The sequence below is a fragment of the Engraulis encrasicolus genome, chromosome 2 (genome assembly GCF_034702125.1).
Source record: "Engraulis encrasicolus isolate BLACKSEA-1 chromosome 2, IST_EnEncr_1.0, whole genome shotgun sequence".
In the NCBI taxonomy this organism is placed as follows: domain Eukaryota; kingdom Metazoa; phylum Chordata; class Actinopteri; order Clupeiformes; family Engraulidae; genus Engraulis; species Engraulis encrasicolus.
This window is the reverse complement of record NC_085858.1, coordinates 22,005,892-22,026,129: the sequence shown is the minus strand read 5'-3', so window position 1 is coordinate 22,026,129 and position 20,238 is coordinate 22,005,892.

The window sequence follows — 20,238 nt, the reverse complement described above, 5'->3', positions numbered from 1 at the left end:
CTAAAACACTATCTCGTGTGTGTGAAGAGGACCAGAAGGAATTTCTTTTTGTTCTCGTCTTTGTTTTCCTTTTCCTTTTCGCTTTGACTTCCTCCGTCCTTGCCATGGCAAAGAGTTGCCCTGGTATGCAGCTTCTATTGATGAACGCGCACACGCATGAGAACCGCATTCGTAATGAATCCCTTTTTCCAGCTCTTCACCGCTCTCGCTCTCTCATTCTCTCTCTCTCTCTCTCTCTCTCTCTCTCTCTCTCTCTCTCTCTCTCTCTCTCTCTCTCTCTCTCTCTCTCTCTCAGCCAATCAAATCATTATTTCTGAAGAGCCTTCACAGTTTCGCTTTCCAAAATGAGCACTGACATGTTTATTTGCCCTTCATATTTTTTTTAGTTCGTCAAGAAAAACGAATTATTATGGATATATGTGGGATTGTAGCTCAAAAATGCCATGAGGGTCGCAGATGTGATTTGCTCTGAAATCCGAAATCGCATACTTTTATACAAACCGATAGTCGCCTTTTGTTTATCATGGCAAGAGGGGCTTCTGGTGGGCTTGAGAGCTAAGCCTGCCAAGCACAGCTGTACATTCTGCTAAAATCTACACAGGGAAGCAGTATATTATGTACTCCGCGCTGTGTAAGAAAATCCTACAGCACCCTGAACAAATACAAAGTGTAAAACATCGCCACATTGGGCCCACCTCAGCCACTCGCCGAGAGTTACGGACATATTGCCTTTTGTGGTCGAGCTCTGTGGCTATGGGGGTCTGAAATGAAACAGGTTATTGGTGGATTTGTTGAAATAACGCAGGGGGTTTACATTGCCCTTCTCCTCAACAGTGGGCATCAGCAAAAGCGCTGATAGCATCTCAAGGGATGGAAGTGAATGAAACCAGCAAATTGCATAGTGTGGCATGGGTTGCCTCAGTTGTTCCACTGTTCCCTCGTAATTTTAAAGAAGCATCTCTTGATTCCAGTTACTTTGATGTCCTTGCATCCTTGTATCCTTGTATCCTTGTATCCTTGATACCATCTCGAAGGATGGCAGTGAATGAAACCAGCAAATTGCTATGGCATTGTGTTTCCACCGTTCCCTCATGATTTAAAGAATCCTCTCTAGATTCCAGTTGCTTTGATATCCTCTTATCCTTGTATCGTTGATAGCATGTGGAGGGATCGCTGGGAATAAAACTAGCAAATTGCTATTGTGCTCCTCACTGTTCCTTCACAATTGGCATTGTGGAAACATGGCATTGTGTTCCACTGTTTTCACGGTTTCCTCTGAATTGAAAGAATCATCTCTATATTCCCTTTCCTTTGATATCCTTGTATTCTTGTATTCTTGATAGCATCTGAAGGTATGGACGTGAATAAAACCAGCAAATTGCTATGGCACCGTGCTCCTCAGTTGTTGCACTGTTCCTTCCCAATTTTAAAGGGACACTGTGTGAGATTTTTAGTTGTTTATATCCAGAATTCATGCTGCCCATTCACTAACGTTAACTTTGTCATGATTACTTACCACCAGCATCAAATTCTAAGTATTCACTATGACTGGAAAAATTGCACTTTTCATTCATGAAAAGGGGGATCTTCTCCATGGTCAGCCATTTTGAATTTCCAAAAATAGCCATTTTTAGCTGCAAAAATGACTGTACTTGGACCACCCTAAAGAAATGTGTTTATTACTTAGTAAGCTTTCATGTAAAGATCAAATTTGGCAATAGGCAGCCCAATTTCAAAGAACAGCACAGTTGCAGTACCTTTTTTGACCATTTCCTGCACAGTGTCCCTTTAAAGAAGCATCTCTTGATTCCCAGGTATTCCATACGTGAGGGGAACCATCTGCATGATATCTCACTCTTTTTTTTCTCAGGGCTTTTATTATTTTTTGGGATAGGACAGTGAAGGAGAGACAGGAAACAAGTGGGGAGAGAGAGGCGGGGAAGGGTCGGCAAATGACCCGGGCCAGAATCGAACCCAGGTAGCCGGTGTAGCAGTCCAGTGCCCTACCGTTAGAGCCACTGTACAGCCATGATCTCTCAGTCTGATAAGCAGACTGTATTCTACCTCTATGGGGAACAGCAGACGACTGGTTTTCCCAAATGACAAGTGCAAGGGCTGGAGATCTGTACTCTGGCTGGAGTGTATTATAGCCTTCAAATGACACTGTCCATTAGAGATTGTACATCTCCACAGGGCATGCTTAGTATGTGTGTGTGTGTGTGTGTGTGTGTGTGTGTGTGTGTGTGTGTGTGTGTGTGTGTGTGTGTGTGTGTGTGTGTGTACTTGCGTGAGCGAGCGTGCGTGTGTGTGTGTGTGTGTGGTACTTTATGGATGCTGTGTGCTTCAGTCTGCTTTGACACTGAGCATGCCCATTGACTACACACACACACACACACACACACACACACACACACACACACACACACACACACACACACACACACACACACACACACACACACACACACACACACACACACACACACACACACACAGATTATACATACACTAAGTAGATTCTTGCCAAGGAATAGGCTACACTGTGAAGTTTAAGAAGGTAGTGTAAGCGGGCGGTCCGTGTAAGTGGAGCGGGCGCGCTAAGTCGCGGAGACACAGACCAGAGGACCCTGTCAGAAACTCAATCACCGTGATGAGGGCGCGGAAAGCCTGTGAGGTCCGGTGATTTGGCTGCAGTAAGCTGTTAAAGATACGACCCAGGCCGCGGCACACACAAAAAAAGTAGGCAGCGGCAGCGCATTTGAAAATATGGGTGCTGCGTTGTTTTTTTCCTCCTCCCCGGCAACCCCCTGTGTATGTTTTGCCAAGAAACTGAGCTGAAATAGTTGATGAACAGGCCCCACTTTGCAGAGGAAATGGAAGTTGTACGTTAGGAAAGGAAACGGCATGAATGGTGCTTGCTGAAGTTGTCCGGCTTTCCCTCCCTTTTGGAAAAGTTATGATCCAGACGCGTGTCCGTGGTATTAGAGGGAGAGGGCCTGTCAAAGCGCTCGCTCGCATTTAGAAAAATGGCATGCTGTGACTCTGGAAGTACTTTCTCATTGAATTACCAGTGTTACCAGTGACCTCTTACAAATTGGGCCCTCTAATGCTTTCCTTGCCTCGGTGAAGACTAGAGTTATGGCCTTATCGCACCGTTAACATAATCTGTTGAAAAGAGAGATTCTGTTGAAATGGAGTTATTGTTTCAGGGTCCTCTTGGCAATTCAAATGCTGTTTCAACCCCTTTTGCTCTTTTTTGTCCTTTATCTAGATGTGTGATCTTAGGTCTTCAGATGATGTGGAGAACATTGTAGTACATGGGCGCTGGTAAGCATTGTGTGTCCAATCCTATTGGCTCACACAGCTGCCTTGAGGATCCTCTGGTGGCAGGCGCATTGTAGCGCTGACTACATTAAAAAACAGTGGTTTGGATTGCATGGGTAGTTCTTAAAATAAATATTGTGGCGCACGGAGAGAGAAAGGAGGAGTCTGTTATTAAAGAGATTCGATCCTAATTCCCCTCATTGAGTCTCCGCGCTAGCCACTTGTCTGGCTCTTGTAATGTGTTGATTGTGCCTTGCTTTGAGCTGATTTCACTGTTTGCCCAAGGCTCTGTTTTATAAGTGAGGTTCGTATCAGAAATTACTGTTTTGTATGAGTCATCCGCAGTGTATTGCGGCGAATTGCACCCTTGCCGGAATCGCTGTTCTGATTGTGTGTGTAGCTGTTACGGATCCCAAGAGGTCTTCTACATCCACACGATCAACGGCCACGGAATGGCAAATTAATGCTTGACCCGTGTGTGTGTGTGTGTGTGTGTGTGTGTGTGTGTGTGTGTGTGTGTGTGTGTGTGTGTGTGTGTGTGTGTGTGTGTGTGTGTGTGTGTGTGTGTGTGTGTGTGTGTGTGTCTGTGCCTGTGCCTGTGCCTGTGTGTGTGTGTGTGTGTGTGTGTGTGTGTGTGTGTGTGTGTGTGTGTGTGTGCGTGTGTGTGTGTGTGTGTGGCCTGCGTGTGCCTGCATGCCGCTTGTGTCTGTGCCTGTTATTTATTCATACCAGTGCCTATCTGTGTGTTACTCATTCCCGTTTGCTAGTATGCGTTCACAGATGCATTTGTTTGTGCGTGTGTGCGTGTGTGTGTGTGTGTGTGTGTGTGTGTGTGTGTGTGTGTGTGTGTGTGTGTGTGTGTGTGTGTGTGTGTGTGTGTGTGTGTGTGTGTGTGTGTGTGTGTGTGTGTGTGCGCGCGCGCACGAGTGTGTGTTTGGGAGCCCTTGAGCCAGATTTAGATTGTTGAGGTGGTGTTGGAGAAGTGCAGCTGCGAACAGACCCAGGCAGGCGGGGAGGCAGACAAGCGGGGAGGCAGGAGGCAGGCAGGCGGGCTCGTTCAGTGTCAATGGTGGAGATGATGATGATAATTATGAGGGGGTTGGAGTCGCTTCTCGCAGGTTGGATGGACTCCCTGACCTGCCGCGGAGAGAGCCTGTTTCAGGAGTGAGATGGCGGGCCAGACTTGTGATGATGAGAAATTGAGATGAAATTGGGTCATAATTGCAAAAGAAACACCAGAGTGGAATCTGATGGGCGGGAAAATAGCAGGCCTTGTGCAGGTTCTCATTTCGTTGCTTGTGTCTCCAGGCCTCCTGTCCCTTACCTCTTCATTTTGCAGCCTCCTTTTCATAGCGCCGGCCCTATCGTTTTTCTTGCAGCCATTTCTGTCCGCAGACTCTTCTTTAGCCCTCACCCCTTGATTCATTTTTAAATTAAAGTTTTTCTTTGTGTGTCTGTGTGTGTGCGTGTACTTTGTGCGCATGTGCGTGTGTGCGCACTGCACACATTCGGTTCACTCTAGAATACAATATGGAAATACCTAAATGTTTAGGTTCTGTCTTTTCTTCACTCAGTCCTTCCATCATTAACTCCTTAAAAAGTTTTTGACTATTCGGTTCTGTCTATTCCTAATAGCCTTGGGGCCTTGGGGTAACTGTATAATAACACTATCAGTAGGCAAGTGAATACAGACAATATCCTGTGACCACTGGACAACCATGAAATTTACTGGACTGGTCCATAGAATGGTCTTGGTGGTGGTGATGGTGGTTGTAAGACCACAATGCGAATGAGCGGGTCATCTGAGGAGTCAAACATGATACCGTCAATTTCAACCGACTCCTGTCATGTCCACTCAAACATCTGAGTTTACGCATTTCACCTCAAGCGTGAGCTTCATTTTAACAGGTTACCGAAGCTGCACATTGTGGTCTATATAAATTATAGAGTAGATGAGAGCTCTGTAGAAAGTTATTATTACGGTGGTCATTGGTGAAATGGGCTGCAGTGTTCCTCACTGTTGGTCATCTAGTTTTAAGAGTCTCAATTCCCTCTTTTGGAGAGCTTGCAGCACATCGTAACAATCCCCAGGAGCTATTGGCTCCCAAAACTGAAATTTAAGTCAAGTTAAGTCAAATTAAAGAGACTGAAATTATAAAACACTGAAAATTGTTATGTGAACTCACACACATTTCATGGATACTTTCTGTGCTCTGCACTCTTCTGTGCTGTCCATTCTGCATTCTGGCACTTACATGTCATTGATTCTTGAGAAAGTGGCTAAAACAGGTTGTAATGTTGACAGAAAAAAACAAAGTGAATTACAAAATTATATGGTATATCCTCGTAGACTAAGGTCTTGGCTTTTCAGAAATGCACAAGGCCAATGTCCCCATTATGTATTTTTTTCAGAAATCAGGCTTTTCTCCGATCATACCTTGTTTTTTGTCAACACCGTCAGACACAATTAAAAGTTATTAAAATTGTATTGATTTGGTTGCATATGTATCTGGAGTTTTTAAGTGATTATGTGTATTTTTTGGTTCACACATATGCCTTTAAATGTTGAAAATTCACTTTTGTTCTATTTTAATACTGTTTCATGTGTTCTAATTTTAAAATATGTACCGTCATACGATGCTTACTTAACGCCTAAATAGAACAAACAATTTTTTGTAATTTCACAAATATTCGTGTAGGCTTAAATTGGCTATTACTTTGATATTTCAACAACTCCTAAGGAAAATGTTGTAAGCACATTCCTTTAAAATGTCCAAAACTCCTTCTTACGGTGGTGACTTAAGAACTGACGGTGGTGACAGTAATCTGAGAGTGGTGAAAGTGGCCTAATTAGTACCTGCATTTAGCAAAATAAATAGCCCTCTCAAGTCAATGGCATCTTGCATAAACACTTTATTTTTGTGTGTGCACAGTATGAGCATGTGTTTTTACTTCATTAGTTAGATTATCTAGGAAGTAAGCCACTGGTTGTTGAAAATGTGGTAAAAACAGCTTTTAAGTTGTTCAAATCCAAAATATAGAGGTGTATTATCATACATGTAGGTCTTGGCTGTGCAGTGAATGCATTGGCCAAGCTCCCCATGTTTAACATTTTTCATAAAATGGGCTCTTTCTTGTTTTGTCAACAGCGGCAGACAGAATTAGAAGTAAAAAACACATGTTTACTGTATTAAAGTGAATTATTTTAACAATTCAACATAACTGTAGATACTTATTGTATGCATATTCTTAAAACATGTCAAAAACACGTAAAACATGTGTTTTTTGGTGAACTCCATCAGATGTCACCACCGTCAGGTTTTCTGACAAAAAAACCTCCAAATGCACCTCAGTGGTGGCTAGAGTATCATTTGGATCACAATTATTACTAACATGCCTAGTAATGTTTCATTAACCAGCACAATTTAGTAAAATATGGAACAACATGATGAGCAGAACAAAATCTGACGGTGGTGACATCTGACGGTGTGTGAGACAAAAAAAACACTCTTTTAAATATTATGCATTGTTTGTTCACATTAGCCATTTCATTTTCGCTCTGTTTCTTGGGTGCTTCATACCTTTTCTGAAAAAAATTATATTTATTAACATTAATGTAATACAATACTATTAAAACCCCCGACGGTGTTGACAGTTTATGGTTGGGACAGTACCAGTGTCCAAACCAATTAACAAATTGAGGACAAAATAATAAACTTACAGGAGCTTCAGTGATGGTGAAGTAGGCAGTAGAGCTTAAGGTTTGAAAAGGGGTCCTCAGTAATGAAAATTACCTTGTGCATACCTGATTTTATTGTCTTTTAGAAAAAATCTGACGGTGGTGACCAATATGCTGGACACATTTTGAGCAATCAGTAAATAATAGTAAATATTGTTTTACATCCACTATATGCACATCTGTAGAACCACTTTAATATGGTCTTCCACATCATGGTGATATTGTTCAATTCTGTAAGTGATTTTTGTATTTTAAGTCAATTGAAATGATGATGCCAGTCCTTGGGACAGGCGTTTTTACAGGGTGTGGACAGGTTTATAGCCATAAAAAGTAATAAAATTACACTTAAATATTTCAAACAACTGTGTATTCGTGTGACAGACCCCTTGGCCATTACCTGGGTTCATTTTGTTTGTGAAAATTTAGTTGATTTTCAACAGAATTAATATTTTACTGCAGGGACATGTTTTTGCCAAACTTTCAAGAATCAGTGATGTACATCTAAATCAAATTACTTTTTGAGAATCCTTTGTTGTTGCTTATGTCTGCGAAATATGGAATTCTCACTATAAATACGTCTTGTTTCAACACAGAATGATAAACCTATTGTTATACTGTGCATCGTTAAGTCCAATGTTTTCCGATAATGTGATAATAAGCTTCCATTATTTTCTTGGCTGCCTTTTAAAAGGGTTCGGTTGCTTGTATTAAAAACGACATGACTTAGCACAGGCAAAAGTTAACATCCATGATTTTTTTAGGCAGTGTGCGTACTGCGTATACTGTAGACTTGGACTGTGCTAGAATCCAGTTGCGGCGATCTCCCAAAGCTTTATTCAGTTGCCTCGTGTTTGACACTATTACATGTAGAGGTTAACTAAATTAGCTCGTTGTCCCTCGTGTATCATTTTGTTCTCGACAGACTTTCTAATCATATTGGGTTTTCAGGCATCTATCAAAGTGTCCGCGGCTAGAGAAATAGTAGCCTAGGCACACAGTTACAGATTGCATAGGCAACCCGCTGCTGCACACAGCTTATCATGTGGAGTTGCTGCTTAAGTATTTCATGGCCGATTATAGCGGCTGAGATGCCAATATCAATACGGTTAGGTTTTCTTTTGCCCACCGCCATCTGGAGTTCTCTTGGCCAACTAGCCTCTCTGCTCACAATGTCCAGAGTGCATCCCCCCCCCCCAAAAAAAAAGAAGTTGTCATGTGACCTCGAGGTCTGATGAAAGTAACTGTCAAGACAAGTGTAACTGTGTGTGTGTGTGTGTGTGTGTGTGTGTGTGTGTGTGTGTGTGTGTGTGTGTGTGTGTGTGTGTGTGTGTGTGTGTGTGTGTGCGCGCACATGCGTGTGTGTGTGTGTGTGTGTGTGTGTGTGTGTGCGCGCACATGCGTGTGTGTGCATGCGTGTGTGTGTATGTGTGTGTGTGTGTGTGTGTGTGTGTGTGTGTGTGTGTGTGTGTGTGTGAGAGAGAGAGAGGTATAGAGCGTGCGTTTGTATGAGAAGGTGGGGAGGGTTGCGGGTTGCGAGTCGGCTTTGGGGTTGTTTATGTGAGACGTTGTACTACAACATTTTCTTTGGCCTCCGCTTTTGAGATTCACCACAAGCAAGATGCGAGCTGCCAACACAAGTGTTTCCTCAGCTGGAGGATAACCTCCACCAGGGGCGGATTATGACTCCACGGGCCCCTGGGCCAGACAACAAGAAAGGCCCCCCTCCATGGGTGCTGCTAGTGTACAAAATGAATCAGGGTTTCAGTCCAGGTGTGAGAGTCTATGCTGTTAGGGTTTCGAGGGATGATCCCCAGAGAACATGTGAAAATTCAGTTGCTAAAAGTGCGATTTTAATGCAACATGAAATGGAAATATAGAGGCTTGGGCTTCAGGGCCCCCTTGACTCTTGGGCCCCTGGGCCTGGGCCTGGTAGGCGTGTGTAGTAATCTGTCCCTGTCCTCCACCATGCAGTATCGCTCCCTCTCTCCTTCTCTTCTCGCTACGCCCAACTGTGCCCGAGCTGTTACCTTGATTGCATGCTCTTTCATCTCTTTCTCTGTCTCTCTCTCACACTTTCTCTCTTTCTTTCTCTCTATCTCTCTCTGTCTTGCTGTCTATCTCTCTCTGTCTCTATCTCTCTCTCTCTCTCTCTCTCTCTCTCGCTCTCGCTCTCGCTCTCTCTTTCTTTCTCCCTACTGTCATTGTGTGCCCCCACCCTGTCCTGGTGGTTTCTACTCTGCATATCAAATTATCCTGCCCATCTATTGTTTTCCTATCTGGAACTCGTGTGCCACTTTTTTGGATCCCATTTTTTCATTCCAGCATCTCCCTGTTCTCCCCTTCTCCTTCTCCAAAATGTCCACATTAGCACGAGACTCCTCGCAGGGCTGTTTGTTCATGTACAGTTCCTGGGCAGGGCTCAAGGAGCTGTCACATTCCAGAACAAACGAAAACAACATTCTTTTGTAATCAAGCTCATCCAGGAAATTGTCCTTATTATGCTAGATGTATGACCTCAGTGCCGGCCATCAGAATGAGATCACATCCCATGCACTGCACAGTGCACTTCTTTATAATGTCAGGGGGATGCTTTTACTGGTACAGTGTTTAAACGGAATTTGACTGTAATTAAATAAACAGACTGTATTGCTACATGGGGAATAATACCGATAAAGAAGAAGGTGAGGTGGTCTGGAGTCTTCTAATCGACGACGGGCGAGCCAAAGAAGTGTTGCAAACAAGCGTGTTAATTACAAGATACAACTTATAAATCGTTCTATAAAAATACAGGAATGGTGGATAGGGATGGGGATGGAGGCCATTCTTTTCTTTTCTTTTTTTTCTGGAAGGCAGGCAGTGCTGGTGAGTGTACGCCCTTAACTTGGAAAGAGTTTGTACGTCTGTCAGTTCTGGCTGCATATCAAAGCCCAGTCAGCACGCTGGGGTCAAAGGTCAGGGGTACTTGACCCAGAGAGCGGCATACTTCATACCTCACATCTGTCCAGCAGCTTAAAGACACCGCACACACCTCACCTCTCTACAACTCTTTCACTATACCAGACCACATGCACGCACGCACGCACGCACGCACGCAAGCACGCACACACACACACACACACACACACACACACACACGCACGCACGCACGCACGCACGCACACACACACACACACCTCTACAACTCTTTCAGTACTCCACACACACACACACACACACACACACACACACACACACACACACACACACACACACACACACACACACACACACACACACACACACACACACACACCCCACCTCTCTACAACTCTTGCCAACAGGTCTGCTGTGGTGTCCAAGCTAAGCAGGGTTTAGAAAGAATTGATTGGTTGATTTATTAATTGTGTACTCTCCTGTCATTTGATGTTTTCACATGGACCCATATTTAGGCTAAATTGGTTGTAAAATAGCTCTTGCTTACAATAATAATATTTATTTGAATACTAAGAGTTGTTTATTGGCCCAAAACAAATGTGGTCTGTAACAGGTTCACAATTCTTTAACCAAATTGAAAACAGCTTTTATTACACGCAGAACATGACACACTATGTATGCACTAGGTCCTTGTTAAACTCTTGTTAAAACACAACACAATCAATTAATTATCAAACAAACACACACACAAATAAAACTAAAATTAGATATCCCTATTAAAATGTTCATGTTATATTTATAAAGCCAAATGAATTAAGCACCGTAATGGGCACCACAAGAAAACATATGGCAGGCTTGCCATTGTGAAATAGCAGTGAGAGGGGAACGACTTCATTGCAAAGTTGTACTAATAGTTATAGGGATACTGGTTGTAATTACGTAAGTATTTGTTGAGCCCTACTGGTGAGTAATCAATACAGTACTTCATTAGCTTAGCAAGCCCTTTTTAAAGATTTCTTGGTGCTTTTGACGCTGCATTCACACCAACGGACATCCACAGTACGTCCACAGAATGTGTCCGTTATCAGTCCGAAACTGTTAGAATACATGAAAACAAATCATGCCTTGCACACAGGAGCACGGTGTAAGCGCGGCGCATGTCCGTCCCGCCCGGACATGTCCGCGTTGCTCCTTGAAAATAGAACTCATGTCTATTTTCCTGCGCGGACGTCCGCGTTCAATATGCAGGCTCCATTGAAAATGAATGGCTGCTACCCGCGGATAGAACGTGGGCGTTGACTGTGCAGTGTGCAAGACAGCCCGCGAACCTCTCGGACTCGCACTGCTCACGGAGACGTTAAAGGGACAGTTTGGTCAATTTCAACATGCAGTTGTAATGCTCACACTACCCTGGACTTGTCAGTGCCTGAGATATTTTTTTCTTCTTCTTCAGCCGTTTCCGAGATCCTGGTCATTGTAATGGGGGCAGCTCTTTGTTTACATTTCAAAAAAACATTTTTATTTATTCCCAAAATCATCCAAAAGGTTATAAAACATCAGCAGACAACTAGCAAACAGCAGTACCTTTTGGGAAAATATTTGGAGTTGGCCTATGTTTCATTTTTTAAAAATGTAAACAAACGCTGCCCCCATTAGAATTGCCCATATCTCGGAAAGGGCTGAGCCGAAAAATGTGGCATCACCAGGTACTGACAAGTCAAGGGTAGCGTGAGCAATACAACTGCATGTTGAAATTGACCAAACTGTCCCTTTAAGGAAACGTGCCGTCCCTGTGTGCATGTACCGTAAGCCTTTAGTCTGACTGACAGTTTGAGAGTGGGACAGGAAATTAGTGAGAGAGAGAGAGACAAACAGAGAAAGAGAGAGAGATGAGGAGGATCAGGAAATTACCTTGGTCCGGAATCGAACCTGGGTGTAACTGTATGGTGCCTTAGCTGTTTGAGTCATGGCCAAGGCCATCAAACCCTGCTTGACTCCCCATGGGAAGTTGAGCTGGATATAGGCCTTCAGTATAGTCTGGAACCGTAGTAGGCCTTAGGGAGTCCATTTCAGTGCAGACAGGAGGTCAGTCAGCGATGGCCACGTTCCCCTGATTTACTTTCATCAGTCGGCTGAAAAATATGCAAATCCAGATGATCCAAGGCTATAGGAATGGAGCTCCCATTTTCTAAAACTCTGGACTTGACCATCGCATCACATCGCTGCCTGGAACCGTTACTCAGGCATGGAAGCCTCTCTCTTTGGCAAGAGCCGTGTCCAGGCATTAAAATGGCTATACCGCTATACCGTGCCCTGCCTTGCCTGCCTGCCTGCCTGCCGCCTTTTAGATCTGCGGTTTGTCAAGAGGCAGCCGTCTCACTTTGTCTCAATTTTCCTGGTCCCGTGTCAGTTTCGTGTCTCGGTTCAGTCATGGTCGATCGTGATCTATCATGCGCGATGGCAGCTCCTGGACCCTGTGTGTTGTTGGCCACGGCTTACGGCGTACACACAAGCACGCAAACATGTTGGCCAGCTTTTCGCTGTCTCGTTTGTTCACCCCCTTGTCTTTCTCTATCTTTCTTTCCCTCTCTCTCTATCTCTTCGTTCCCTCCATTTCTCTCTTGCTCTCCATGTCACCCCCAGGCTTTGAGTGAAAGAGTGCTACGTGGCGTGTGGTGAAAGAAAGAACGAAAGGAAAAAAGAAAGAAAGGAAAAAGCAAGAGGAGTGAGACAGGCGAAAAAAGTAGGTGACGGCAGTGCCTTTGAAGTATGCCTCAAGAGGAGGGAAAAGACGCCCAACAGAGGTTTGGGTTTGAGAAGCATTATTGGAAGGAGAGTTGGAGGGCTGCAATGAAGGCATCAGAGGGGGTAGATAGTTAGTGGGATTGTGGAAGTGGTGGAGGTGATGGGGAGGCAACATGGCTGGATTGGCCATATGGCATACAGGGCATTCGCCCAGCAGACTATTGGTAGATGACTTTATATAGAGATATGCCAACATAATAGGTTTCTCTGGGCACCTAACTCGACCAGGTTCCGGTCTGCCTAAAGGGCCGTGTCATAATGCTCCTACAATGAATAGAACAGTCCTTAGGTCTGCCTAGGTCTGCCTAAGAGGGGCCATAATAGAACCAGGAAACAATGGGCCAATGGAACCTCTCTCTCTCTACTCTCTCTGCTATTGGTAGATGACTTTGGCCTGGTCTTCCCCTCAATGTTATCTTCTCTCATGCCGCTACAGCAGGTGAGCTATTGATCAAGCATTTTGGTTGTCAGGGTCAAAATAGCTCATACGTATGAGATGTAAGACTAAAATGTTTGTCACAGCAGCCTGTGTCTCTGTCTTTCAACATCATTGACTGATGGAGACTGGGACCGCAAACTGAATTGCCCTTCTATGGGACTAATAAAGTTATCTGAATCTGAATCTGAATCTGAAAGGCTTCACTGTTTCTCTCAGTGCCTGTTGGACTGGTCTTGTCTAAAAAGCCCGTCCTGATTTTTCATTTCAGACCAGCCCTGGGAGGCAGGCGAGGCGAGGCAGGCAGAAATCACCTGCCATAAAGGAGGTCCAGAGGCGTGAGGAAGCGGTGAGCTATTTGTTCTGGTGCCTGTGTGGTTATGGGTCCCCCGGGACCCACCCCCAACCGCGGGCACCCTGTGTGAGATGCGATGCAGTTTGGGGTCGGTCTCTCTCTCTCTCTATCTCTCTCTCTCTCTCTCTCTCTCTCTCTCTCTGTCTCTCACACACACACACCACACACACACACTTACTCTCTCTCTTCCTCTCTTCCTGTCTCTCCCTCTCTCCCTCTCACTCTCTCTCTCTCTCTCTTTCTGTCTCTCCCTCTCTCACTCTCACTCTCACTCTCTCTCTCTCTCATACACACACACCACTCTCTCTCTCTCTCTCTCTCTCTCTCTCTCTCTCTCTCTCTCTCTCTCTCTCTCTCTCTCTCCTCTCTCCTCTCTCCTCTCTCTCTCTCTCTCTCTCTCCCCGCGCCGCGCTGGGGCCCCGGTCTGGAGGTGGAACTAATGGGCCCAAGTGTTCGCAGACACTTCTGAGGGCCAGATGCTGCACACGGAGGCCCTGGAATTTTCACACCGCAGCCCCCAGAGAGAGAGAGAGAGAGAGAGAGAGAGAGAGAGAGAGAGAGAGAGAGAGAGAGAGAGAGAGAGACAGGAAGAGAGGAAGAGAGAGAGTAAGTGTGTGTGTGTGGTGTGTGTGTGTGAGAGAGAGAGAGAGAGAGAGAGAGAGAGAGAGAGAGAGAGAGAGAGAGAGAGAGAGAGAGAGAGAGAGAGAGAGAGAGGGAAAGAGGGAAAAAATGCCTTATCAACTCACAAGCATGGATGCTTTCAACTACCCCCCCCCCCTTCCCACCACCACCACTACCAAAACCATCACCACGAAATTGGTCACGCCTACCTATCTGTGTCCACACACATACAGTATATAATACTCTCTGTATATAGTGCACACGTAAATGGGCCAAGGCAACTTGACCCCGATGATATATTCACACATGCAATCTACACTCACCGTCTCATACACTACATACTTATGAGGTAAGCACAGCACAGAGACATTTTTTTCATGTGGATGGGGACCGTTTTTTTCACAGCTGTGTGCAAGGGGGGCGGGATGGGATGGGGGGTGGGGGGCAGAAACACAGCAATAAATTTGGCTCTGGCTTGTGTCTGTCTCTTCCCTATGATGTGCCTGTCCCTGTAAAAGTCACGCACAGGCCTCGGCTCGGCTCGGCTCGGCGCATTGCTGCTCTGGGCCCTGACTCCTTTGTCAGCCTTATGAATGTGACGTCTTATTTTGAGAGCTTAATGATTACCATACTGCTGGCTGCTGGGTCTGTCTCTCTCTGCTCTGTGCTGCTGCTCTCATCATGCAGTGTGTCACTAATCTCTCATAGAGGCGACAGCCTTGTAAAATTCTGAGATGCCTCATGAGATGATGATGAATACTCAGATAGGTGATGACCCAGGGGATTATTATTAAGTGAAGCCCAGGTTTACACCCTGTATCCTTTGTGAAAGATCACTGTTGTACAGCCAGGACCACAGAAAAACTGAAAAATGCCCCGGAAGAGGTGTCGATGATTACTGTTATGTCCAGTCCTTTTACAGTGCAGATGACACATTGCTTTTACTGATGTCCAGATGCTTTACAGCTCTAGTACTGCAGGCTACTGGAGAGAGAGAGAGAGAGAGAGAGAGAGAGAGAGAGAGAGAGAGAGAGAGAGAGAGAGAGAGGGGGAGATGGAGAGAGAGAGAGAGAGAGAGACAGAGGGAGAAAGGGAGAGAGGGCAAACATTTGCAGCTGGCCAGAAATGTGATGCTGCCCGCCTGCCTGCCTGTCTGCCAGCTTGACTTGTCATGGCATGTGTCTGTGTTGAGACGAGTCAAGCGCTGCCCTGTTGACTGGTCTAAAAAAACAGGGCATGGGACCAACCCTGGGCAAGATTTTAGCTTTTCGCTGCTTGTTTTAATTTGGCTTAGATATGCACATATTGTTTTTGCCCTCATCCTCTTCCTCCTGTCTCCTCTTCCTCCTCCTCTTCCTCCTCCTCCTCCTCCTCCTACTCCTCCACCCGCTTTGGTCTCGGTTTTTACACACTCCCAGGTCAGTGTTTCCACATAAACAAGAGCTCCACAATGGTGTTTTGGCAACTTACTATTCTCAGAAATGTTTAAATATTTCGATACTTGGGAGCGCTGACGTGGCCAAGCGAAAGGGTCAGGGGTGCGTTTACAAGATTGAGATGAAATGGTTTATGGCACTGAGAGAATCCCAGAAACGAGGCTCTCTCATTCCATATGGCACTGTAGCACTCCAGTGAATAAAGCAATGGCAACAAAAAAAGAAATCTGGAGGAGGCGGAACAAATCTTACTACTAAGACAGATGTTAATGACTTTAATGCATAAATTACTCCCATGCGGCTGGTCTGGGCTGAAAACATTTATGCATTTGGCAGATGCAGTGACATAACTTCATGTTGGTGGTGGACCAGCTTTTATCAACAACAAAAAACCCTGAAGAAACCTGCAAACAACACATGCATCCAGCAAACACAAAAATAAAAGAGAAACCAGTTTTTTTGTGATGACGTGGTGGTGCATGGGAAAAAGAAAATGAAATCCATCTCATGTGAACAAGAAGTTGTGTCTGGACATCCCTGGAATTCTCATCTATCAGGAGCGGAAAAGCTGGACTACTGATAGTGGCACCACCCTTTCCTTACCTCCACACAGGAGCGGAGCTAAGGGGGGGAGCAAGCCAGGCTTTTTCCCCTGGGCCCAGGGTCTGTATTGATGGTGGAGGCCCTATTATGACCTTAGCAGGTTGGGGGGGGGGGTATCAGTGTTTTGCCCTGGGGCCCTGTATGCAATTGTTCCGCCACTGCCTCCACTCATTCCTCTGGACGACTTCCGCAGGTTGCGGAGAGGATCAGAGAACGGACTGGCCTGATACGCATCCTCTGGGAGAGGGTGAGAGGGAACTCTGGTTCCTACATGTCCACTAAGAAGGAGACTTCAGAGGACTCGAGTGACACATTGTAATCCTGTGGTGTTTCCTCTGAAAGGACAGGGGTTTCTTTTTTTACAAGCCTGGTGGAGCTGCCACAGCTTGTAGTGAGAGGAAATAAGAGGACAGAGCAATGACACAGTGCAGTACAGTGTCAGGGGATTATTTTTTCATTCCACTTATAGGCACGTGTTTGCCAAAGACACCAAACTTCAAACACGTACATATACACACAGACACATACATACTCTCTCTAGTAAGATAGTAATACCGATAGATGAGAGAAAAAGAGAGAATGTGTTGTGCTGACTCTTCCAGGTGCACGGCGGTGTTGTGTTTATGTCTGAAACGATGCTCATCCCATCTGCATGTGCATGTGTGCATCCCTGATTTGCAGACTAGACTAGACCAGCCTCTCTCTCCGTGGCTCAGTGGAAAAGCTTGACATTTAGCGCGGCGCTGCACAGCGCAGGGCAGATTAATTGCTGTGTACTTAGAGGAGGTGGCCCTTTGCTCCTCCTGTCTGTCTGCCTGCTCCACAGTGGAATCTCAGCAGGAAATGTGGAGGAACACACACACGCTCAGACAGACACGATTACACATGCACGTGCACACAGACTAGGGCACAGACACAGGCACACGCTTGGATGCATTCACACACACACACACACACACAAACACACAAACAGACACACATGGACAGAGGCATGCACACACACACACACACACACACGGACACACACGGACACGGACACAGGCGCGTGGGGACACACACACACGAGCCGAAACCTCGGTGGTCCAGACAAATGCCGGTCTCCAAGACTCTTATGTAAATTTCCCAATGTGAGCTTTTTTTTACAAGCTGTTTTTTGCTCGTTTGAAGTCACCAGTTAAAAGTGTAATTACACGTACTTAATGTAAGTGTACAAGAGATTAGTGGTTATAGAAAGCTATTGACACTGTGTGCACACCACCACGCTTGTTTATACGAATCGCAGTCCATGCATCAGATTTTTCCACATTGAGTATGTGTGATGGTACATTGGGCGTGCATGTGTGTCAGAGAGCGAGAGAGACAAAATAATGAATGCATGTTCATTATATTTTGCACTTTGGCAATGCAATCACATATTTGTCATGTCATGTGTGTGTGTGTGTGTGGGCATGTGTGTGTGTGTGTGTGTGGCCGTGTGTGTGTGTGTGTGTGTGTGAGAGAGAGAGAGAGAGCGTGCATGGATTATACATGTTGAACTTTGTGTGTGTGCATGTGTGTGCGTGTGCATGTGTGTGTGTGTGTGTGTGCAGGTCCATATACGTGTGTGTTGAAGGAAGGGTATCCCTTGGCCCTGTCTCTTGATGAGACCGCTGCTTGCCGTCTGCTGACAAAGCTTGCTGTTTCCTGCACACACACACACACACACACACACAACACACACACGCACACACACACACACACACACACATACACATCCATGCGTCACCGTTTCCCTGGAATGTTTATCTCTTTCTGTCCTCTGTCACATTAGTGACAGAACCATGTGGAAACTATTACTGAAGGCTTTACCCTCACTCTCTCACTGTCTGTCAATCTGTTTCTCACACGTTCACCAGCTCTCTTCCCCTCCCTTACTCACTTACTCACGTGCTGCAAACACGCTGCCTCTCTGCCTCTCTGTCTCTCTGTCTCTCTGTCCCTCTCTCTCTCTCTCTCTCTCTCTCTCTCTCTCTCTCCCTCTCTCCCTCTCTCTCTCCCTCTCTCTCTCCCTCTCCACACACATACAGTACATTCCCTTTCAGACACATACTGTCCATACACATGCACACCCTCACACCTCACCCGCATGCACTACAATGCCCACAACCACATGAATAGGCTAACTGCTTGCTGCACAAGTGGACATGCCTACATGCATGACACAAGTGTAAGGGTGTGGCCGTGGTAATGGTGGATCGCTCATTGTGTCATTGTGACAGTGTGTGCTCTTCCCCACCCCAGAAAACTAGTCAAGTCATGACGGCCAGGGCCACATTATGGAAAGTCTGGGTCCCGGGACCAGGAGTTTGCAAAGGGCCCCCCTCTGATTGCCACCCTGTCCCCCTTCCCAATTCATGTCACTCCTTCTCTCTCAGCTCTCTTCAGATATGCCATATAACAGCGCAAGTAGAGTATTCATAAGATCCTAGGCCCTCTGAAATCGCAATTGGCGTTTGCAAAGGGTCCCACGGCGGGCCACTGGACCCTTGGGCCCTTGGGCCCCTGGGCGCTGGCCCCACTGACCCAGTCCGTAATACGGCTCTAATGACAGCCCTTTTTTGTGCTCCTGTCAGACTCCTGTCACAGAGACACCACAGACCTCACACGGTAGAGTGTCCGGACAGGGCTGGGTGGGTGGGTCCCCCTAATGTCACGGTATGGACGTCACATCATATCGGGGGCAGGCGGACATATCACTCCACATGCGGAGTGGAACTTTAATATCAGCTCGCTCTGACATTTACTACCACAGTGCGCAGAGCAGGCGCATTAAATGTACATTTAATACATGAAAAAAACATGTATGGGCTTCAAGACATGAAAACATATGTTGCCATCGGCAAGAGACTGGTTATAATTTCACAAGACGTCGTTCTGAACAAAAACGGGAACGACCTACGTAGAGTGTTTTTGTGTCTGGAGGATGTTGTTGTTGGTTGCCTCACTGAGTGAGGCATAATGCTTGGCACGGACTATTCCCTTGACGCAAATGAGGGGACATGTACGTAACAATGTTTTTGACTAGAATCGCTATTGCAAATGAGAAAGACACGTTCATGACTTAATGTTTAACAAGAAATACGGAGAAAAAGAAAATGCTCAGGCTATTTTAATAAGGCTTGCTTTAGTTTAGAAGCTCTCACTCCGGCATTGACTGCTAAAGTCTTTAGTCGTGAAATATCGCTCAGTTTTTTTTGCAGGGAAACCACTGGGCTTACATGATTGCTTGCCCTTGTCATGCTGTTCCCAAGGCTTTGAAATACACCTGCAGAGCCACTGACTGCTTTTGCCGGGCCCAGGACAATGTCATCTGAAATGGCCCCCACATCCAATACATACAATGTTATGGAAACCCAAGTTTGGGCCCCCTCTCTCCATAGGCCATGGACGACTGACCCCTTTGTCCCCCGTCCTGTCGGCTTCCCGGTACACCTGTATCTTGGAGTGCGGCAGAACCTTTCCAATCTTTCTCCTGTGGGGCCCGGACTCTGAATTGAGCTGTTGGGTCACTCCTGGCCTTCAGACTAAGGGAGGCATGTTGTGTCGCATGAAAGGCAGAGTCTCTGTAATTGGTCTTCTGCTCTGTCGGACAGGTTTAAAAGATAGCACCTGACCTCCACGCCCCCTCTGGATGTCTGCGGGACTGCCCTGCGTGACACAGGCTTTGATTGCTTTTGGAGCACTTATTTTTCTTTTTTTCTTTTTTTTCACGTTTTCTTTTCTTTCTTTCTTTCTTTTTTCTTTCTTTCTTTCTTTCTTTCTTTCTTTCTTTCTTTCTTTCTTTCTTTCTTTCTCTCCCACTCCACTCCTTCGTCACAGAGTGCTCCCTGAGACACATACTAAAGCCTGGTCGTCAAGGTTACAGTAACCTGCAAGCTGTGTTACCTGCCTTGATGGCTGTAGATTGGTCACATTTAAGATACTGTACAAAGGGGCACAAACAATTAGTGGAGTGGCTTTTATTAAT